The following is a 22,931-nucleotide window of genomic DNA, read 5'->3' as shown; positions in this document are numbered from 1 at the left end:
TGGAGATGTTATTGATGATAATAGTGATGGCTCAGATAATCAAAAGCCTAAGGCACCTCAAAAAAAGGGAGAGTCAAATGAGAGTGGTAAAATTGGCCCTACCACTAACAGTATGGATACTAATAGCCATAGGCCTAGGAATATTAAAAGGAAGGGATGTGAATGAGTTGAGGCAAATCTGGGTACTTTGTTTACCAATCTTCTTTCCTACCCCCCCTCGCAGGAACATCCTGGGGAGAGTGACGGGGTAAGAGACGGACTATACATAAAAACTCAGGGGAAGGAGGAGGAGAAAATAGGAGAGAAAGGTAGATTAATTAAGTTAGGGGAAAGTAAGAGATTATGGGTTAAAGAACAAACAAGAATAGTAATGGTAAATTGTGGAAAATGTGGAAAGTTAGCACCAGGGGAGCTGGCTCAAGAAAGCATACAGGGAGTGGTTCTCAGTGGAACCACCTGGATATGCCTGGGATGTTGGGACACGCAAGTGGCCTACCTGATAGACAGAAAAGAGGTAGGGAAAGAACCATACTTAGGGGTAATCACGTCCTGGGGACCCAGAACGATGATATCCAAGGACCAAGGTAGAGTACGGGTAGCCATGGGAAAGAAGGGTAATAAAAGGTTAGACTACGGTGTACAGGGAGAGTGGCCATTCAGGACGGCCAACTGGAAATATGGAACACAACCTTTAAGAATGTGCTGCCAGAGAGAAAAGGGCGACTATAGAGCAGAACCAGAGGTTATGATAAAAGATCTAGCAAAGTGGTGGACCAAGGAGGACTTGGCGGCCCTAGAACAACATCCCAGCTTCGGGCACGAACTCTGGGATGTTAAAAAAGGAGGAAAAAGGTGGCACCTATCTACAATGGAAAGGTACCCCCCTAGATGGAGGATGCTGGATTGCAACCTAGGCAGCATAATGATAGGGACAGGCTGAGTTAAGGAGATGAGACAAGACCAGTTCTACCCGAGATTTAGGCCAGAAGTCAAGAAATGGGAACTTACCGAGGAGGATAGGCTACTCCAGAAAAAGGCGGGAATGATACAAAAGGAAGAAGTTTACCGAAAGAAAGTCAGTAAGTAAGAGCATGTAAGCAAGAGCATGGAGAGGGTGTAGTAGTAACAGTAACTAGATTGGGAAGCTACACACATAGACACCGGAAAGAAACGCAGAGAGACAGGGAAAAAAAGGAGCAGACGCCCAGGACAGCCACCTTTGGGGAAGGTAACCTTTCCAAGCTAATAGACGGAGAGATAGCAGGAAGGTTTAGAAAAGAACTACTATTGGATGCAGGAGTAAGGAGGACAGGGCCCAATGGGAAGAAAGAGTGGCGCCCCATATGGGCACTACAAGCAGCAGAAAAAGCCGAAGTAAGAGATAAGACCTATACGGGAGGGTGCAGGCACAGAATGGGAGGACGTTAGCAATTAAGTATTTAGGCCCAGTAAAAAGGAAGAGTAGGAAAAGAGTTGTGGGAGGGTCAGATCTTGGAGAGGGTGTAACGAAAAGTAAAAGAAATCAGACCCCTCCCCTAGAAATCAGGCTAGATCCAGAGCTACCCTTGTGGGCCCTAGGAACAATTATAGACTGGGGAATGACTGCCACGACGGAGATCAACCAGCAGAGGGAGCCAAATGAACCAGACCTAAAAAAATGGGACATCAAACAAGAACCCCTCGACATGAAGACTGAGGGAGAATGGTATGAGGAGACAAATGAACAGGCTCAAAAAGAGCTAGACATGAAACAAGAACCAATCAGCATGAAGGCTGAGGGAGAGTGGTATGAACCGCTCGACCAAACTGACGCCCCAGCGGAAGAAGAGTTATGGGCATCAGTGCTGAAAGACTTAACATTGGACTGAGTCCCACCGGAAAATGTTGAGCATGCTACAAGAGAAGTAGTAGTGGCAAAATGTGACGAATTGATTGCACTCTCAAGTGTCTTCCCCCGAACTGTGTCTAAAGAGAGGTATAAAAGAAGGAGAGGTCAGTGCCTAGGGCATGATCCTCGACACATATGATTTGGACATCATAGAGGATCATCAGGCAAGGTAAATTACTCTTCACTATACTCTGCTTGTATTGACTACTTTGACATTAAGGCACGAGCATTATATTGACTGGTATATCTTGAGAGTTGTGTTGTATTCTGGAAAGTCGCTCCATTAAAAGGAAGCAGTTGCATAGGAGAGCAATCTCCTAGAGAGCAACAAGCGCTATTCTTGGGAGTACCAGAAACAATTCCAATTTGAAGGATTGAAAAAAGCCCAGATACAAGTAAGCCTCGTAGAAAGCCCAGAGTCACTAACAAGGAGTCAGTATTACAAGCATTAGGCAGTGAAAAGTGTAACCTTAAGAAATTTGGAGACAATAAGAGATAGATACACAGCAGAGGCTGCCAATATTACTCTTATAGACACCAGTTTTCGGGAAGGACCAAGGGAATAGAGCTTTAAGGTAAATATATTGCTATTTGCTTTGTTTAAGAGTTATAAGAAGTGTTTTAAGCTGATTTATATTTGCAATAGTATCTGGCATAGCATAACGCATTAAGGATTGATTGAGCATTATTGATGTATTAGGACTGTATAACCATTTAACTGTAATAACGTGTATATGACAAAAAACAGAGTGACTTAAATAAATGCTTGAAACTTTGACAACTAGGCCAGGGAACCTACCCGGAGAGCGAACGCCTTTGACACTCTCACTAAGCGGAAAGTGACCCTGGTTATAGGTTAAAGGGATAGCACTAAAGAATATTTCATTGTGTGGACAATAATATATCTTTGGAAAAATCAAACATATAACAATACTAGTTTCCAAGTGACTACTAGCTGACGAGCATAATAACTAACAGAAGTTAATTATTAGGTATTGGTATACAAGAGAGGAAGAGACGGGTTAAGGGAATATAGGAGGAATCTATAAACATAAAGTAATAAAGTACTCATCTATCCAAGGCCCCACACTTGACCGGGGAAATAAGGGAGTGACAACGTGAACGAAGGAACAAACCCAACTCACGCGAAGGGCCAGTACGAATAAATAGACGGGTTGGTAGGGCCGCACGGCTAGGCCCTGGTCACACCGAAGTGACTAAAATCCTAAAGTACTCTGCCTAGCCAGAGGACGGGATAGAGGCTTTTGCTGCAGGCGACGGGCAAAAGTCAGCACCGTGACAGTATCCATCTGGTCTTGTCAGTGGGAGAGGAACATTCTTCAAAAACAAGACAAAAGGGATGTCAAATGGTTTTCCCAAGAGAATGTATTTACTGTATTTGGAAAGTTCTTACAGTATGAGCATGATTCTATTCTGTCTGCACTTTTGTGCAAATGTAAAACAATACAACTCAGAATGGTAACCCAGACACCAAAAACTTTTCCCACGCTTGCTATTTCTATTTCTATTGCTATTTTGCTTGCTATTTCCCGCTGTTGCTATGCCAATGGCTATAAACTCCTACCGTTTGCCGCTCAAGACATGATTTGCATCTCCGGCTGGTAGCCTCCATTCAGAAGACCGCTAAGCCATCTGCAGGCCACTTTTGAATCTCTGGCGTTTAGCCTCCACTCTGAGGACACCTATACGCCCTAGGCAAACCATCTAGCCATGAGGTAATGAAAGACAATAGCCAGGAATCTCTTGACTCTCAAATTAGGCCTGCCAACTTCCAGCTAAACACACCCAGCCAGAGGCTACAAACTGTTTTTGTTGTGATCTATAAACCTTCCCCTACATTGTGATTTAAAGTTGATTTGCCCATTTAAAATAAACAGACAGCGCATTGAAAATAATTGAGGATGACAAAAGTGATACAACTAATCATTTACAGTTTATAGCCATTAATAGCTTTAGTTTTATTTACTAAGCTATATTTAAAGGCAATACCAACTGTTCCTAGCAACTGTTCCAGTTGCTTTGTTAGAGATGCCACTCCCTAAACCACTTCACACAGTATTGATCACGATCATTAAGGGTGAAATTGTATGTAGTCATGAAGCGAATTCAAGTCTATTGTATTGAGGCCATTAATACATAGCCTACATTCCAGTGTCAGAGGAAGGCCCTAAAAATTGTCAAAGACCCCAGCCACTCCAGTCATAGACTGTTCTCTCTACTACCGCATGGCAAGCGGTACCGGAGTGCCAAGTCTAGGACAAAAAGGCTTCTCAACAGTTTTTACCCCCAAGCCATAACACTCCTGAACAGGTAATCAAATGGCTACCTGGACTATCTGCATTGTGTCCCGCCACCCACCAACCCCTCTTTTACGCTACCTCTACTCTCTGTTCATCATATATGCATAGTCACTTTAACCATATCTACATGTACATACTACCTTAATCAGCCTGACTAACCGGTGTCTGTATGTAGCCTCGCTACTTTTATAGCATCGCTACTGTATATAGCCTGTCCGTTTTATTTCTTTACTTACCTATTGTTCACCTAATACCTTTTTTGCACTATTGGTTCGAGCCTGTAAGTAAGCATTTCACTAAGGTCTACACCTGTTGTATTCGGAGCACGTGACAAATACACTTTGATTTGATTTGACATTTAATTCGATTACCTGTTTATTGCTTCAACCTATGTTCAAATCGAAGCCACAGTCAATGTTGCAACTTGTAATGTAAATTTAAATGAATAGCCTGCATTGTTAAAACTTTAGGAACCCATAGCCTTTTGTTCTGTGACCACAGATTGTGTTGTGTAAACTCAAACTACTCCCTTTATACCCTCCTTTGCCAAGTAAATGTTACTTGCATTAGATATCCATAGGCTGCTATAGTCTAAGGCACGAGGAGGTGTGGTATATGGCCAATATACCATGGCTAAGTGCAGTTCCTACTCACGACACAACAGCAACATTATTAGAGCAGTAAAAATAAGTGTTGTCATACCCGCGGTATACGGTCTGATATACCACGGCTGTCAGCCAATCAACATTCAGTGCTCGAACCACCCAGTTTGTAATCTCCTACAACCTTACCAAAAGAGAAATGCACACTACTTACCGTAGGTGGCAGCACCTCTTAAACCCTCAAAGAAGAAGCTGGAAAGCCCAATGTCATCAACATTGTAGTAGCTATAGAAAAATGGCAACGGTAGGCTTTTGGAAATAAAGAACAGTTGAATTGTTTGTATTTATCACCACCGAACGTTTTGAAATACCGAATGTATACTAGTGGCATCATGTTTGCTGGCCTGGATTTTGAGTCATTGAGAGCGATTCATGTTGTTTTTGTAAAAACTTGCTGGAGATGTACCTATAGGTTTGTCTTTCTGTATAATTGTTTGGTAAAATGTTTTATATTTATTTTTAAACATCCAGAGCATTAGAAAATGTTTCTAGTTTACTAATTTGTTCATGTGCCAGATTGGAATGCAAAGCCTTTAGAATTGTTTTGTTGTGTTAAATTGGCTGGCTTACCATCTGCTTGTGACCATGCTAGCTGAGTTACTTACCTAGGTAGCTTGCTAATGTTAGATGCTAGCTAACAACATATTTTTTCTTCTTAGAACTAGTCGTCTCCCTATAACACAGATGCCACTTCAAGGGGCAAAGAGTCTGAATAAAAGAGAAGCATTATTCCCTACAAAATATATTTTTCAGATGTACTCTGTCCTGCTAAATAATGATGGAATTTCAGAAGAGAAACAATACCCTTTATTCATGTAATCTGTCTATCAAAAAGGAGACTGGACACCCACAGCATCATATTCACCACAGCAGCATGTGGATGACAGCTATGAGCTATTCACTTAACCTAAATGAGACTATGATTATCTGTCCAGTTTTGAACAATATGTAATTGTATTGAAAAGTAAACACATTTTCCACGAGGGTAACTTTTAAATCTTGGTTTTATTTTTCAGGGCAGAAATCCAGTGACTGCATTTCTGCCCTGTTTTCCTGCCAAAGTTAAGGTGCTAAGGAGTGAGCAAGCACGTGACAACAAAACTTGCACATCTATTTTTGGTGTATAATTGTTTTCAGGAGTGTGACAGTGATTAACTGTCTCACACACACACACACACACATGGGTTTCTTTATTTTTACTATTTTCTACATTATAGAATAACAGGGAAGACATCAAAACCATGAAATCGTGTAGTAACCCAAAAAATAAACTTAAAAAGGTTAAACAAATCAAAATATATTTTATATTTGAAAATCTTCAAAGTAGCCACCCTTTGCATTGATGACAGCTTTGCACACTCTTGGCATTCTCTCAACCAGCTTCATGAGGCAGTCACCTGTAATGCATTTCAATTAACAGGTGTGCCTTGTTAATTTGTGGAATTTATTTCATTCTTAATGAGTGCGTTTGAGCCAATCAGTTGTGTTCTGACAAGGAGGGGTGGTATACAGAAGATAGCCCTATTTGGTAAAAGACCAAGTCCATATTATGACAAGAACAACTGCAGAAGATAAGTTCATTAGAGTTAACAGCCTCAGAAATTGCAGCTCAAATAAATGCTGGAGAGGTCTAGTAACAAACTAATCTCAAAATTAACTATTCAGAGGAGACTGCATGATTCAGGCCTTCATGGTCTAATTGCTGCAAAGAAACCCAATAATAAGAGACTTGCTTGGGCCAAGAAACACAAGCAATGGACATTAGACCGGTGGAAATCTGTCCTTTGGTCTGATGAATCAAAATTTTAGATTTTCGGTTCCAACTGTCGTGACTTTGTGAGACGCAGAGTAGGTGAACGGATAATCTCCACATGTGTGGATCCCACCATGAAGCATGAAGGAGGAGGTGTGATGGTGAGGGGGTGCATTGCTGGTGACACTGTTGGTGATTTAATTAGTATTCAAGGCATACTTAACCAGCATGGCTACCACAGCATTCTGTAGCGATACGCCATCCCATCTTGTTTGCGCGGGAATATCATTTGTTTTTCAACAGGACAATGACCCAAAACATACCTCCAGGTTGTGTAAGGGCTATTTGACCAAGAAGGAGAGTGATTGAGTGCTGCATCAGATGACCTGGCATCTACAATCACTTGACCTCAACCCAATTGAGATGGTTTGGGATGACTTGGACCGCAGGGTGAAGGAAAAGCAGCCAGCAAGTGCTCAGCATACGTGGGAACTCATGAAGCTGGTGGAGAGAATGCCAAGAGTGTGCAAAGCTGTCAAGGCAACAGGTGGCTACTTTGAAAAATCTCAAATATATTTTGATTTGTTTAACACTTTTTGGGGTTACTAAATCATTCCATATGTGTTATTTCATAGTGTTGATGTCTTCACTATTATTCTACAATGTAGAAAATAGTACAAATAAAGAAAAACCTTTGAATGAGTAGGTGTGTCGAAACTTTTGACTGATACTGTAGGTCTGGGTGGTATCGGATGCTTGAGATGGATAACATGAATACCTTGTTAGCCTATCAACAATGTGCCAATGGAGACCAGGCTGAACCAGGACACCGAGCTCCAGGAGAGACTTGTAAGTGTGCTCAGAATTGTATATAGCCATTGCTTTTTCCCGGGAAGAAGCAAGAGACATTGAACTTTGACGGTGTTGTTGCGACCATAATAATCTGACGTGACAGCAGCATTTTCTAAATTCCTCCGCTTAGAATTATAACACAAGGCATTTATATTACATTTAAATAAACTTAGCAAAAAAATAAACATCCCTTTTTCAGGACCCTGTCTTTCAAAGATAATTCGTAAAAATCCAAATAACTTCACATGCTTGTTCAATGAACCATAAACAATTAATGAACATGCACCCGTGGAATGGTTGTTAACCTTTCATGAGCCTCTACCCCGGGTCCGGGATCACCCCCCACCCCCCCACACACTGATTAGCATAGCTAGCATAGCTTCACAAGTAGATAGTAGCATCTAAATATCATTAAATCACAAGTCCAAGACACCAGATGAAAGATACAGATCTTGTGAATAAACCCATCATTTCTGTTTTTTAAAATGTTTTACAGGGAAGACACAATATGTAAATCTATTAGCTAAACACGTTAGCAAAATACACAATTTCTTTGTCCACCATTTTTTCTCTCCACCAGTAGCTATCACCAATTCGGCTAAACTAAGATATTGATAGCCACTAACCAAGAAAAAAACTCATCAGATGACAGTCTGATAACATATTTATGGTATAGGATAGGTTTTGTTAGAGAAATGTGCATATTTCAGGTAGAAATCACAGTTTACAATTGCACCCACCATCACAACTCGACTAGAATTACTAAAGAGAGCAACGTGTATGACCAATTTACTCACCATAAAACATTTCATAAGAATAGACAAAGCATAGCAATGGAAAGACCCAGATCTTGTGATTCCAGACAATATTTCAGATTTTCTAAGCGTTTTACAGCGAAAACACAATAAATCGATAAGTTAGCATACCACATGTGCAAACGTTACCAGAGCATCGATTCAAGCCAAAGAGAGCTATAACGTAATCATCGCCAAAATATATTAATTTTTTCACTAACCTTCTCAGAATTCTTCCGATGACACTCCTGTAACATCATTTTACAACATACATATACAGTTTGTTCGAAAATGTGCATATTTAGCCATACAAAACCGTGGTTACACAATGAAAATAGTAGGAAATCAAGCCTCAAAATGTCGGACGTCATCTTTCAGAGTGATCTAGTTTAATCGAAAGCTAATCATATACTTGACTAAAAAATACAGGGTTGACAGGAATCGAAAGACAAATTAGTTCTTAATGCAATCGCTGATTTACATTTCTAAAATTATCCTTACTTTCTTATACAGCGTTCGCCAAGAGAAGCTATAACAAACAAAATGGCGTAATATGCGTTTAAAATATTTCGACAGAACAACGATTTATCATATTAAATATTTCTTACTATGAGGTGATTTTCCATCAGATTCTTGGGCAATGTATCCTTTCTTGGGTCTAATCTTCTTTTGGTCGATAGATGTCCTCTGTCCTTCGAAATATCCACTAACGATCGAACGGGACCCCGAAACGTGCCCAAAGTTTCAGAGTGCACGACAAAGAAATTCCTCAAAATCGCACTAAACGGATATAAATTGCTATAAAACGGTTCAAATTAACTACATTATGATGTTTTCAACAACTATAACGACTAAAAACATGACCGGAGAAATATCACTGGCTAAACAACCATTTGGAAGGAGGCAGGTCTGATGTCCATCTTGCGCAAGACGCATGCAGGAAGAGGTCGGTATTTCCACGTTTTCGTGTTTTATAGTGGCTCTGATTGCGCAATCGAATCCATTCAAAGCGTGATGACGTACTGACACCCAGAGGAAGACGTAGGCAGTGTCGGTTTCTCCATAGCATCTACAGGCACCTTAAAACCGATCCCAGATCAGGGGTCAAAACTTCTGAAATCTGACTCCCTGTCAGGAAAAGTGCTGTAGAAGTAGTTCTGTACCACTCAGAGACAAAATTCCAACGGCTATAGAAACTAGAAAGTGTTTTCTATCCAATAATAACAATAATATGCATATTGTACGATCAAGAATTGAGCACGAGGCAGTTTAATATGGAGACCAAAAAATTCTAATGCGGAACAGCACCCCCTATAGTTGCACTAACAGCTTACAGACGGTAGGCAATTAAGGTCACAGTTATGAAAACTTAGGACACTAAAAAGGCCTTTCTACTGATTCTGAAAAACACCAAAAGAAAAATGCTCAAGGTCCCTGCTCATCTGTGTGAGCGTGCCTTAGGCATGCTGCAAGGAGGCATGAGGACTGCAGATGTGGCCAGGGCAATAAATTGCAATGTCCGTGCTGTGAGACGCCTAAGACAGAGCTACAGGGAGACAGGACGGACAGCTGATCATCCTCGCAGTGGCAGACCATGTGTAACAACACCTGCACAGGATCGGTACATACGAACATCACACCTGCGGGACAGGTACAGGATGGCAGCAACAACTGCCCGAGTTACACCAGGAATGCACAATCCCTCCATCAGTGCTCAAACTGTCCACAATAGGCTGAGAGAGGCTGGACTGAGGGCTTGTAAGCCTGTTGTAAGCAGGTCCTTACCAGACATCACCGACAACAACGTCGCCTATGGGCACAAACCCACCGTCGCTGGACCAGACAGGACTGGCAAAAAGTGCTCTTCACTGACGAGTTGCGGTCTTGTCTCACCAGGGGTGATGCGGGTGGCCCGTGAGTGAGGCGATGGTCAAAAAACCTGTGGCATGTCACGCGACCACTGTGGAGGGACGCCGGCCTCCCAATTGCTCATTGTTAACCGGGAACCCGCTGGGCACAAACTGGTTGAATCAATGTCCTTTCGACAATAGAATGCAATGTGGTGATGTTGAACTAATGTGGAAAACTGATTGGATTTACAAAAAGCCAGCAATGTAAAGGAATTTCGTGATTGTCTTTTTTTCACCCATTTTTACCCTAAATCCAATGAGATGGTTAACATACAGTCAGGTCCATAATTATTGGCACCCTTGATAAAGATGAGTAAAAAAAATCTGTATTAAAAAAATACAAACACTAAGCTATTGTATAAATAAAAAATTGGGAAATTATAATATTTAATACTAATATAATTGCTCAGAGCAAGAGACTTTGTTTAACAAGTAATAAAAAGATAGGGGTCAAAATTATGGCCACCGCTGTTTTCAATACTCTATAGGACCCTCCCCTTGAGAGGATAATGACACAGCCTTTTTCCTAAAATGTTTTATGAGATTGGAAAACATGTTGGGAGGGATCTTAGACCATTCCTCAATACAGAATCTTTCCAGATCCTTGATATCCTTTGTCTGCTCTTATGGACTAAACTCTTCAAACCACAGGTTTTCAATGAAGTCCAGAGACTGAGATGGCCAATGCAAAATGTAGATTGTGGTCAATTAAAATCAAATCAAATTTTATTAGTCACATACACATGGTTAGCAGATGTTAATGCGAGTGTAGCGAAATGCTTGTGCTTCTAGTTCCGACAATGCAGTAATAACCAACAGTAATCTAACCTAACAATTCCACACTACTACCTTACACACACACACAAGTGTAAAGGGATAAAGAATATGTACATAAAGATATATGGATGAGTGGTGGTACAGAACGGCATGGCAGATGCAGTAGATGGTATAGAGTACGGTATATACATATGAGATGAGTACTGTAGGGTATGTAAACATAAAGTGGCATAGTTTAAAGTGGCTAGTGGTACATGTATTGCATAAAGATGGCAAGATGCAGTAGATGATATAGAGTACAGTATATATACATATGAGATGGGTAATGTAGGGTATATAAACATTGTATTAAGTGGCATTGCTTAAAGTGGCTAGTGGTACATTTTTACATAATTTCCATCAATTCCCATTTTTAAAGTGGCTGGAGTTGAGTCAGTATGTTGGCAGCGGCCGCTAAATGTTAGTGGTGGCTGTTTAACAGTCTGATGGCCTTGAGATAGAAGCTGTTTTTCAGTCTCTCGGTCCCTGCTTTGATGCACCTGTACTGACCTCGCCTTCTGGATGATAGCGGGGTGAACAGGCAGTGGCTTGGGTGGTTGTTGTCCTTGATGATCTTTATGGCCTTCCTGTGACATCGGGTGGTGTAGGTGTCCTGGAGGGCAGGTAGTTTGCCCCTGGTGATGCGTTCTGCAGACCTCACTACCCTCTGGAGAGCCTTACGGTTGTGGGCGGAGCAGTTGCCGTACCAGGCGGTGATACAGCCCGACAGGATGCTCTCGATTGTGCATCTGTAGAAGTTTGTGAGTGCTTTTGGTGACAAGCCGAATTTCTTCAGCCTCCTGAGGTTGAAGAGGCGCTGCTGCGCCTTCTTCACAACGCTGTCTGTGTGGGTGGACCAGTTCAGTTTGTCCGTGATGTGTACACCGAGGAACTTAAAACTTTCCACCTTCTCCACTACTGACCCGTCGATGTGGATAGGGGGGTGCTCCCTCTGCTGTTTCCTGAAGTCCACAATCATCTCCTTTGTTTTGTTGACGTTGAGTATGAGGTTATTTTCCTGACACCACACTCCGAGGGCCCTCACCTCCTCCCTGTAGGCCGTCTCGTCGTTGTTGGTGATCAAGCCTACCACTGTAGTGTCATCCGCAAACTTGATGATTGAGTTGGAGGCGTGCATGGCCACGCAGTCGTGGGTGAACAGGGAGTACAGGAGAGGGCTCAGAACGCACCCTTGTGGGGCCCCAGTGTTGAGGATCAGCGGGGTGGAGATGTTGTTACCTACCCTCACCACCTGGGGGCGGCTCGTCAGGAAGTCCAATACCCAGTTGCACAGGGCGGGGTCGAGACCCAGGGTCTCGAGCTTGATGACGAGTTTGGAGGGTACTATGGTGTTAAATGCTGAGCTGTAATCGATGAACAGCATTCTCACATGGGTATTCCTCTTGTCCAGATGGGTTAGGGCAGTGTGCAGTGTGGTTGCGATTGCGTCGTCTGTGGACCTATTGGGTCGGTAAGCAAATTGGAGTGGGTCTAGGGTGTCCGGTAGGGTGGAGGTGATATGGTCCTTGACTAGTCTCTCAAAGCACTTCATGATGACGGAAGTGAGTGCTACGGGGCGGTAGTCGTTTAGCTCAGTTACCTTAGCTTTCTTGGGAACAGGAACAATGGTGGCCCTCTTGAAGCATGTGGGAACAGCAGACTGGGATAAGGATTGATTGAATATGTCCGTAAACACACCAGCCAGCTGGTCTGCGCATGCTCTGAGGACGCGGCTGGGAATGCCGTCTGGGCCTGCAGCCTTGCGAGGGTTAACACGTTTAAATGTTTTACTCACCTCGGCTGCAGTGAAGGAGAGCCCGCAGGTTTTGGTAGGGGGCCGTGTCAGTGGCACTGTATTGTCCTCAAAGCGGGCAAAAAAGTTGTTTAGCCTGTCTGGGAGCAAGACATCCTGGTCCTCGACGGGGCTGGTTTTCTTTTTGTAATCCGTGATTGACTGTAGACCCTGCCACATACCTCTTGTGTCTGAGCTGTTGAATTTCGACTCGATTTTGTCTCTGTACTGAGACTTGGCCTGTTTGATTGCCTTGCGGAGAGAATAGCTACACTGTTTGTATTCGGTCATGCTTCCGGTCACCTTGCCCTGGTTAAAAGCAGTGGTTCGCGCTTTCAGTTTCACGCGAATGCTGCCGTCAATCCACGGTTTCTGGTTTGGGAATGTTTTTATCGTTGCTGTGGGTACGACATCGTCAATGCACTTCCTAATGAACTCGCTCACCGAATCAGCATATTCGTCAATATTGTTGTTGGACGCGATGCGGAACATATTCCAATCTGCGTGATCGAAGCAGTCTTGAAGCGTGGATTCAGATTGGTCGGACCAGCGTTGAACAGACCTGAGCGCGGGAGCTTGTTGTTTGAGTTTTTGTTTGTAGGCTGGAATCAACAAAATGGAGTCGTGGTCAGCTTTTCCGAAAGGGGGGCGGGGGAGGGCCTTATAAGCGTCGCGGAAATTAGTATAACAATGGTCTAGTGTTTTTCCAGCCCTGGTAGCACAATCGATATGCTGATAGAATTTAGGGAGTTTTGTTTTTAGATTAGCCTTGTTAAAATCCCCAGCTACGATGAATGCAGCCTCAGGGTGTGTGGTTTCCAGTTTACAAAGAGTCAGATAAAGTTCGTTCAGGGCCATCGATGTGTCTGCTTGGGGGGGAATGTATACGGCTGTGATTATGATTGACGAGAATTCCCTTGGTAGATAATGCGGTCGACATTTGATTGTGAGGAGTTCTAGATCAGGTGAACAGAACGACTTGAGTTCTTGTGTGTTGTTATGATGATCACACCACTTCTCGTTAATCATAAGGCATACCCCCCCGCCCCTCTTCTTACCGGAAAGATGTTTGTTTCTGTCGGCGCGATGCATGGAGAAACCAGCTGGCTGCACCGACTCCGTTAGCGTCCCTTGAGTTAACCATGTTTCCGTGAAGCAGAGCACGTTGCAATCCCTGATGTCTCTCTGGAATGCTACCCGTGCTCGGATTTCATCAACCTTATTGTCAAGAGACTGGACATTGGCGAGTAGTATGCTAGGGAGTGGAGCGCGATGTGCCCGTCTCCGAAGCCTGACCACGAGACCGCCACGTTTTCCCCTTTTTCGGCGTCGCACAGGGTCACCGGCTGGGATCAGATCCATTGTATTGTGTGGAAGGCAAAACACTGGATCCGTTTCGGGAAAGTCATATTCCTGGTAGGAACGATGATGAGTTGACGTTAATCGTATATTCAGTAGTTCCTCCCGACTGTATGTAATGAGACCTAAGATTACCCGGGGTACCGATGTAAGAAATAACACGTAAAAAAACAAAATACTGCATATTTTCCAAGGAGCACGAAGCGAGGCAGCCATCTCTTTTCGGCGCCGGAAGTCAGAGTAAAGAAATTAACCATTTCTTTACAGATTGAGTTATTTTCTTGCTGGAAGGTTCACTTTCGGCAAAGTGTCAGCCTCTTGGCAGAGGCAACCAGACTTTTGGCTAAAATGTCCACGTACTTGGTAAAGTTCATTATGCCGTTGACAAGGGCCCCAGGATCAGTGGAAGCAAAAATAGCCCCATAACATCAAATATTCACCACAGGTATGATGTACTTTTCTGCATATGCTTCTGTTTTCGAACGCCAAACCTAACACTCGTATGCATGGCCAAAGAGCTCAATTTTCATGTCATCTGACCATAGCACTGGTTCCAATCCAAGTGCTAATGCCATTTATCAATGGTCAGATGACATGAGAATAGAGCTCTTCATATAACACACATTTTTGCTTTGTAGCACCTACATATGAAACATTATGGAGTCTTAAAGGAGGCATGGGTGAGGCCAAAATGTCTTAAATATGCCAATTTTCATGAATTATTTCTCAATTATTCTTTTAGATACAAATGTTTGTATGGAATCACTTAATTAATGTGTATACACAGTCTTCAGCACTAAACAACCTCTATCAAAACATGTCTCAAGGGAGCTACAGCTAAATATTTTAGTACTTACAATAACACAGCTGCACTGTTTTACGTCACTGGGGCCAAGCTTCCTGCCATCCAGGACCTCTATACCAGGCAGTATCAGAGGAAGGCTCAAAAAATGGTCAAAGACTCCAGCCACCCAAGTCATAGACTGTTCTCTCTGCTACCATATGGCAAGTGGTACCGGAGCGACAAGCCTAGGTCCAAAAGGCTCCTTAACAGATTCTACCCACAAGCCATTAGACTGCTAAACAGTTAATCAAATGGCTACCCGGACTATTTGGACTGACCCCCTTTTTTACACTGCTGCTACTAGCTGTTTATCATCTATGCAGTCACTTTAACTCTACCTACAGGTACATATTACCTAAATTTACCTCAACTAACCTGTACCCCTGCACATTGACTCGGTACCCTCTGTATATAGTCACGTTATTGTTATTTTAGTGTGTTACTTTTTTCTTACTTTAGTTAATTGCATTTTTATTTAGCAAATGTTTTCTTACTTGAAATAAAATTCAACATTGGGCTTATAAGTAAGCATTTCACGGTAAGTCTACACCCGTTGTATTCAGCGCATGTGACAAATACAATTTGATTTTGACTTTTTGATTTAATCTTAAATTAGACCGTGCCAGTAACAAACCACCATCTTTAACCAGGGTTGGTCAGCATACAACTTTGTCTGAAAGTCAGACAGATTCTCATAATTTCACTGTGGAGACTATACAGTACTACTAACATCTCGAATTGTCAATCACAACATTGTTTCTTTGAGGAGTTCCTGAGTCTCATGGAAATATTGAATGTACCTCGGCAAGAAGGATGGAAGACGTAAACATTCACCTATTGAACCTGAAGTGTCTATATTACTCGTAACTTCAACTCTATATTTAGTCTCAATGGGTGGTTAATTAATGCAACTGTACCAAACAGCATACTCTATCAAAGAAATAACTGTATGAGGGTTTAATTTAACTACGGGCGGGTCTTTAGCTCATTTTTAGAAAATGGTTCCTCCCTTGCCTAGATGAGTTGTTCGCCTTGTCACCACAGTGAGCTGGCCTGGCTGTCCGGGCAGCCCGGGCCTTATCCTATGTCTGGCTCTTCCTGACAGGAAACTCTGCAGATCTCTAACACACACTGGAGTCACTTGGACTGCCCAAAACAGACTATGATTGCATTCAAAATGGAACCGAATACCTTATATATAGCACTACCTTTGAGCAGAGCCCTGGTGAAGAAGGAGAAGAAAAAAAAGAGTACAATATATAAGAAATAGGGTGCCATTTGGGAGACATGCATGTCTGGATAGTTCAGACCCAGTCCCCAGGATAACAAATCCTGTCCAAGATGGGTTCATTAGTTATTCATAAGGACCATGGAAAAACACCGCAGAAAATATTAGACTCCAGGGTCACTTTGAGAGAATCAGGGGGTTAACTTGTAACAATAGGTCTTAAAATGTTAACAAAAACACAACGTCAGACATCTTTTAACAATAACTTGTACAATGGAAAACCCAAATCGTATAGGCTGCTACTAGTACTACTACTACTAAACTGCATAATGCAAACGGCTGAGCCTATTGGCTGACCTTAGAGCCGAATTTTCTCCTTGTTCAACTTCAAACCACATAATAGGTCACAAAACTTTCCCCCAAAACCATAAACCATTCCCTCTAGACAAGATAGACAAACTCAAAGCCATTAGTAAACTCGGCTATACAGTATAAATCTAATCTATGGTGTAAATTATCGCCTTGCATAAATAGGCCCTCATAGGCTACTGCTAACCAATTATTCATATGGCCTGTGAAGCCATGGGGTGGAGAAGAATATTTTACAACTCATTTTATATTATTTTATTTTTGGGAAGAGGGGGAGGAGGTGGGGGTATATGTGATATCATTATCCAAACTCGAGAAATCGCCACGACTTCCTATTTCTAGCCTTGAAAACAAAATAATAAAACATAAGCTGTGTGTGTGTAAAAAAAACCGAATTGAGATATGTGGCGTATGCTAAAACTCAATATTAGCACCCTTCAGTAGCGGTGCCAGCGATGCAGGAGGCTCGGGTTACATGGGCTATACACAGGCGAAAGTTATCTGTATCGCTTACCGGCAACAATGCGTGAGCTAATTTACAGTAAAACCCAAATACAGTCCCAGACAATGTAACGAAAAGCATATCGTAAACATGGACCGTTACAACCAATCATAAATGAATACAATAACAAAATGTACCTTACCCCTAGTGATGTCCGTCCGAAAGCCTAGGTTCTATAGAAGACGTAGATGGGTCTTTTTTAGAACAGCGGCGATCATGTCCTTGTGGATCTGTGCACCGTGTTCAGTAGGCCTACGAAAAAACAGTGTGGAACGTTCAATTAAACGTAAACTGTGTTGTTCTGAACGATCAGTTGAAAAAAACGTGAGGAGTGGGAGAACGCTATAAGCATGGCAGCTGCCTTTAAATACGTCACTCATTCCTTCAAGCCACACCCCGGCACACCCACCAAACCGTTAGCGCTGTCCTTTGGCCGTCCCTACCCTAAACATAACCTTAATCCCTATCCCAACCCTAATCATAAACCTTACCTAACCATAACCATTGTACATTTCGACTTCAATTGGGTAGAGATGTCCCAAGGATCCCAAATAGCATGGACCCCCACCAAATGGAGAAAACGTACGTAAAGTATGTTCAAGAACGTTGAAGAACGTTTTGGGGAAACGTGTCAGTGCAAAACGTAACTCAACGTAGCAAACATTTAATGGACCTGAACACACCCCTAGTGTGGTCCTCCACTTTCCGTTATTTCTGACTGCGAGTTGCTGTAGTTAGTTCAAGGTTACTGTTTGTGATGCACGAAGACTACTGACTGACGCGGTTTGGCTGAAACTGAGTTATTCCGCTGCTCTATCGTTCGCTACGTACTTCAGTCAGACTGCCATCAATTAAGTCGTTTGTGGTGATGTAAAAATAAGGGATTTTGTACAAAACAAAGACCTGGATTTTGTGAATATGAATAATACCTTTAAGATTAAGTAGTTGAACAAATGCATAGAATCTTCTGAATCGTTATGGTTCTTTATTCCTCATTTTAAGAACATTTGGGGTTTACAATTATCAACATTTTATCAGCAAGCACTTATGGCATGGAAATTGTGTTTTGTGCTTGACGTTTCACCTCATAAAGCTATTCTGTGGGGAAAAAAATATATCACTGTTAAAAACAAAATGTTTTTTTTATGCAACATTGGATAAAGAAAAATATAATATTTGTAAGTGACATCTTCATTAGAGGTGGCCAAATGTTAAGTTATGAGGTTTTCTCAAGAGTCAAAGCCTTTCCTGTTCAATACAAAGATTATCGCTCTGTGGTTAATGCTATTCCCTCAGATATATATATAATTCAATATAATAAAAAATACATCAGCGATTGGATCATGTCTCAGCAATCAGAGTATCAATGACAATGACGAATTTTTAAAATGCCACTTTACCCACGTGTATTCCTGCTCTGGCTCAGGCCATCGGTTTCTGGGACCAATCAGACGGTCTAGAATGGAAGAAGAAACGTTAGAAGAAACTAACGTCCGTGGGCATGACATAGCATTTGGCCGGAGCAAGGAGTTTGGGTAGCGAGGCAATGACACGGTAGGGCGGGACTAAATTTTGGGCTTGTGAAGGAAAATATTGTAACGATTGGTTGGAACCAAAATCATTTTTCTATCGTTTGGTTCTGACCAGAAGCAGTTTTTTTGTTCCGTTCTCATGTTCCGACCAGCATAATAAAGTTCTGAACTGTTTCGAACCACCCAAAAATAAAGGTTAATATCGTTCCTCTCTCGTTCCTCTCAACATAGTGTTGTGAATTCCTGACCGGGACTCCAGCCCAGCGACTGTCAAGCCAGCAACTTAATTTGCTATATTGGCGTCTGTGAGGCCATCGGAGAAGCATGTAGGCCTACACGTGAGCAACTTGGTATAGAGAAGCGGAAGTGGGATGGGCTCATGGTAGCCATCCCACTTCCAACACCAGTGTAACGGCAAGACATCTGAATCTCTTGACATGGTCGCTAGCTTTTGGGTTATTGTCGCTCCTTTACCCTTTGGGGGAGCGTGTCCACACACTTCTCTATACCAAGTCCCTCACGTGTAGGCCTAAACAACTCTCTGATGGCCTGACGGACGCCATCCCACTTCCGATACCAATGTAGCGAATTCGGATGGTAGCCCCGACTGGGACTTGAACCCCGGTCCAGCAACTGTCAAGCCAACACCTTAACCATTATGCCAAGATGGTCAAACTTCTTGACGAGGTCGCTGGCTTATTAAATGAACCCACCAATTAGCGTGGATAGAGAAGCTTGCTCCAAAGCAGGTTTAGTGTTTTGTGTTGGACAGACAAATGCATGGCGCAAGATTCGACTGGTGGGGAGAGAGCGAGAGGTGTATAAGGAGGGGTCTAGGAAGGGAAAGGAGGAAAGGGGGCTAGGAAAGGAGGAAAGGAAAATAGTAAAAGAAAGGTGGAAATTGAGATAGTGAAGGAAGGTATCTCGGAAAGGAGGAAAGGAAGCTAGGAAAGAAAGGAAGGAAAGGGAGCCAGGAAAGGAAAGGAGGAAAGGAAATTAAGCTCAGAAAGGATAGTAGGAAAAAAAAGGGGGACATGAAAGAGAGCTAGTAAACGAGTAGAGGATAGGAAGCTATGTAAGGAAAGAGAGCATGTAAAGGAAGCTCAGAAAGAATAGGAGGAATGAAGCTAGGAAAAGACAGGAAGCTAAGAAAGGAGGAAAGGAAAGGATCTAGGAATGGAAAGGAGATAAGAAAAGGTACTTGGAAAGGGAATAGAGAAAGGAAAGGAGGAAAGAGAGCTAGGTAAGGAAAGAAAGAAAGGAAGATAGGAAAGGAAGCTAGGGAAGGAAATGGTTATATTAAAGGAGGACAGGATAGGAGGAAAGGGAGCTAGGAAAGCAAAGGAGGGAAGTAAAGTAGGAAAGGAAAGGGAGCTAGCATGATGAAAGAAAGGGATCAAGTAAAAAAAAGGAGGAAAGTGAGCTAGAAAAGGAGGAAAGGAAGGGGAGCTTAGATAGGAGGAAAGAAAAGGAGGAAAGGGATTTAGGAAAGAAAAGGAGTTCACCTGTAAAAGGAGTTCACCTGTGTGTCAGAGATTAACCACAGCCAGTAGATGGCTATCGTAGGCTGTTGGTTTTAGTGAGAGGCCACTTTTATCTGCTACAGGGATGCAGCTGGGCCTTGAAGCGCTGGGCATCACAACATTTAGACTATTACCACAGACAAAAGGGAAACCTTATCAGTATCTTTGCTTTTATTAGAATATCATAACTTTACCGAATTACATAATTAAAAGACCTACGGAGGAGCAGCTACTATGGAGGAACGTCCCAGAGTAGGACCAGATCTAGCTCATAGAAATGGATGAGCTAGCTAATAAGCTTGTGTGTGCAGAGCGGCACCAAAATTAAAAACGTCTTAACCTTTTTTTAGTTAATAAATCCAATGTGAAACGGGATAACTATAGTATTGTAGCGACTCATGTGTTTATATATTTTTTTTTAATCCATTCTTCTCTCATAAAAAATCACTCTTTCTATCTCATAATCACACTTGTAATGTTAGGCTACAAAACATACACAGACATACACAGACATTCCATGGTCATGTCACAGCAGTGTGTTGGAGGGAGATTCCAAGATGTAGGAAGTGTGCAGGAGGGCATGGGATAGAGGATTATGTAGTTTTGGTGGAAAAAGTTGTGTGTGTCAATTGCAAGGGTGCACATGTTACTGGGGATCGGAAGTGTCCAGTGTGAGAGGAATCAGATTGAGGTAGCTCGAGTCGTGCAGAAGGTGACGTGTGCTGAGGCAGTGAAGAAAGTAGAGTAGGATGGGTCAAGGGTGAGGGATTGTGAGAGGACCCCTGTGAATAGTAGATCTGTGCCAGCACAGAGGGATAGGCCATGATTGATGTGTATTCAGTGCCTTGCAAAAGTATTCATCCCCCTTGTGCGTTTTTCCTATTTTGTTGCATTACAACATGTAATTTAAATTGATTTTTATTTGGATTTCATGTAATGGACGTACACAAAATAGTCCAAATTGGTGAAGTGAAATGAAAAAAAAAAACTATTACCTTCAGAAGTCACATAATTAGTTAAATAAAGTCAACCTGTGTGCAATCTAAGTGTCACATGATCTGTCACATGATCTCAGTATATATACACCTGTTCTGAAAGGCCCCAGAGTCTGCAACACCACTAAGCAAGGGCACCACCAAGCAAGCGGCACCATGAAGACCAAGGAGCTCGCCAAACAGGTCAGGGACAAAGTTGTGGAGAACTACAGATCAGGGCTGGGTTATAAAAAAATATCAGAAACTTTGAACATCCCACGGAGCACCATTAAATCCATGATTAAAAAAATGGAAAGAATATGGCACCACAACAAACCTGCCAAGAGAGGGCCCCCCACCAAAACTCACAGACCAGGCAAGGAGGCCATTAATCAGAGAGGCAACAAAAGAGACCAAAGATAACCCTGAAGGAGCTTCAAAGCTCCACAGCGAAGATTGGAGTATCTGTCCATAGACCTCTTTAAGCCGTACACTCCACGGAGCTGGGCTTTACGGAAGAGTGTCCAGAAAAAAGCCATTGCTTGAAGAACAAATAAGCAAACACGTTTGGTGTTGGCCAAAAGGCATGTGGGAGACTGCCCAAACATATGGAAGAAGGTACTCTGGTCAGATAAGACAAAAATTGTGCTTTTTGGCCATCAAGGAAAATGCTATGTCTGGCGTAAACCCACACCTCTCATCAACCCGAGAACACCATCCCCACAGTGAAGCATGGTGGTGGCAGCATCATGCTGTGGGTATGTTTTTCATCGGCAGGGACTAGGAAACTGTTCAGAATTGAAGGAATGATGGATGGCGCTAAATACAGGGATATTCTTGAGGGAAACCTGTTTCAGTCTTCTAGAGATTTGAGACTGGGACGGAGGTTCACCTTCCAGCAGGACAATGACCCTAAGCATACTGCTAAAGCAACACTTGAGTGGTTTAAGGGGAAACATTTAAATGTCTTGGAATGGCCTAGTCAAAGCCCAGACCTCAATCCAATTTAGAATCTGTGGTATGACTTAAAGATTGCTGTACACCAGCGGAACCCATCCAACTTGAAGGAGCTGGAACAGTTTTGTCTTGAAGAATGAGCAAAAATCCCAGTGGCTAGATGTCCCAAGCTTATATAGACATTCCCCAAGAGACTTGCAGCTGTAATTGCTGCAAAAGGTGTCTCTACAAAGTATTGACTTTGGGGGGGGGTGAATAGTTATGCATGCTCAGGTTTTCAGTTTTTTGTCTTGTTGTTTGTTTCACACACACAAAATATTTTGCATCTTCAAAGTGGTAGGCATGTTGTGTAAATCAAATGATACAAATCCCCCCAAAATCTATTTTAATTCCAGGTTGTAATGCAACAAAATAGGAAAAATGCCAAGGGGGGTGAATACTTTCGCAAGCCACTGTATGCTTCAGTAAGGTCGCCTTCTTAGCGTTCATAGCAATGGTTATCAACTGTACTGCAGAAATGGAACAAATCACAGAAAATAGATGTGGTGGCAGCTGCAGAAAAGTACTTAGGGGTATGAGATTTTACTTCAGAAGAGTTAGTGTGTGTTGACTGGTAGTGTCCCGTCCTCTCAGCCATTGGCCTGGGATAGGATCAGATAGGGTTAAAGTAGTGCAATAAAGTGATTGGTTTTAATAAGTATCGGGTTAGTTGGTAGAGTCATTAAAGGATATATATCTATAATTCAGTTCCCATTTAGTATGGATCTATACTATAGTTCAGTTGGGGGCGGTAATGCAACCTTCCTGGATGCCAACTGGGGTTAACCCTCACCGAAGAAGAAGTGGGTGTGTCAA

General features: G+C 42.4%; 1 protein-coding gene across 3 annotated transcripts in view; it reads right to left on the bottom strand.

Moving 5' to 3' along the window:
* Positions 1–17,573, bottom strand: part of LOC139578619 (volume-regulated anion channel subunit LRRC8C-like) — a 63,359-nt gene extending 45,786 nt beyond the window's left edge. For 2 of the 3 annotated variants that reach the window (XM_071406465.1, XM_071406466.1), the window contains exon 1: positions 17,233–17,573. The gene's annotated coding sequence lies outside the window, so the exon portion shown is untranslated. The remainder of the gene's footprint in view (positions 1–17,232) is intronic. The other variant, XM_071406463.1, reaches the window with a different exon arrangement.
* Positions 17,574–22,931: the final 5,358 nt, after the last annotated feature.

Source organism: Salvelinus alpinus, chromosome 6 (assembly GCF_045679555.1).
Source record: "Salvelinus alpinus chromosome 6, SLU_Salpinus.1, whole genome shotgun sequence".
NCBI classification, from domain to species: Eukaryota; Metazoa; Chordata; class Actinopteri; order Salmoniformes; family Salmonidae; genus Salvelinus; species Salvelinus alpinus.
This window is presented reverse-complemented; position numbering and strand designations above follow the sequence as displayed.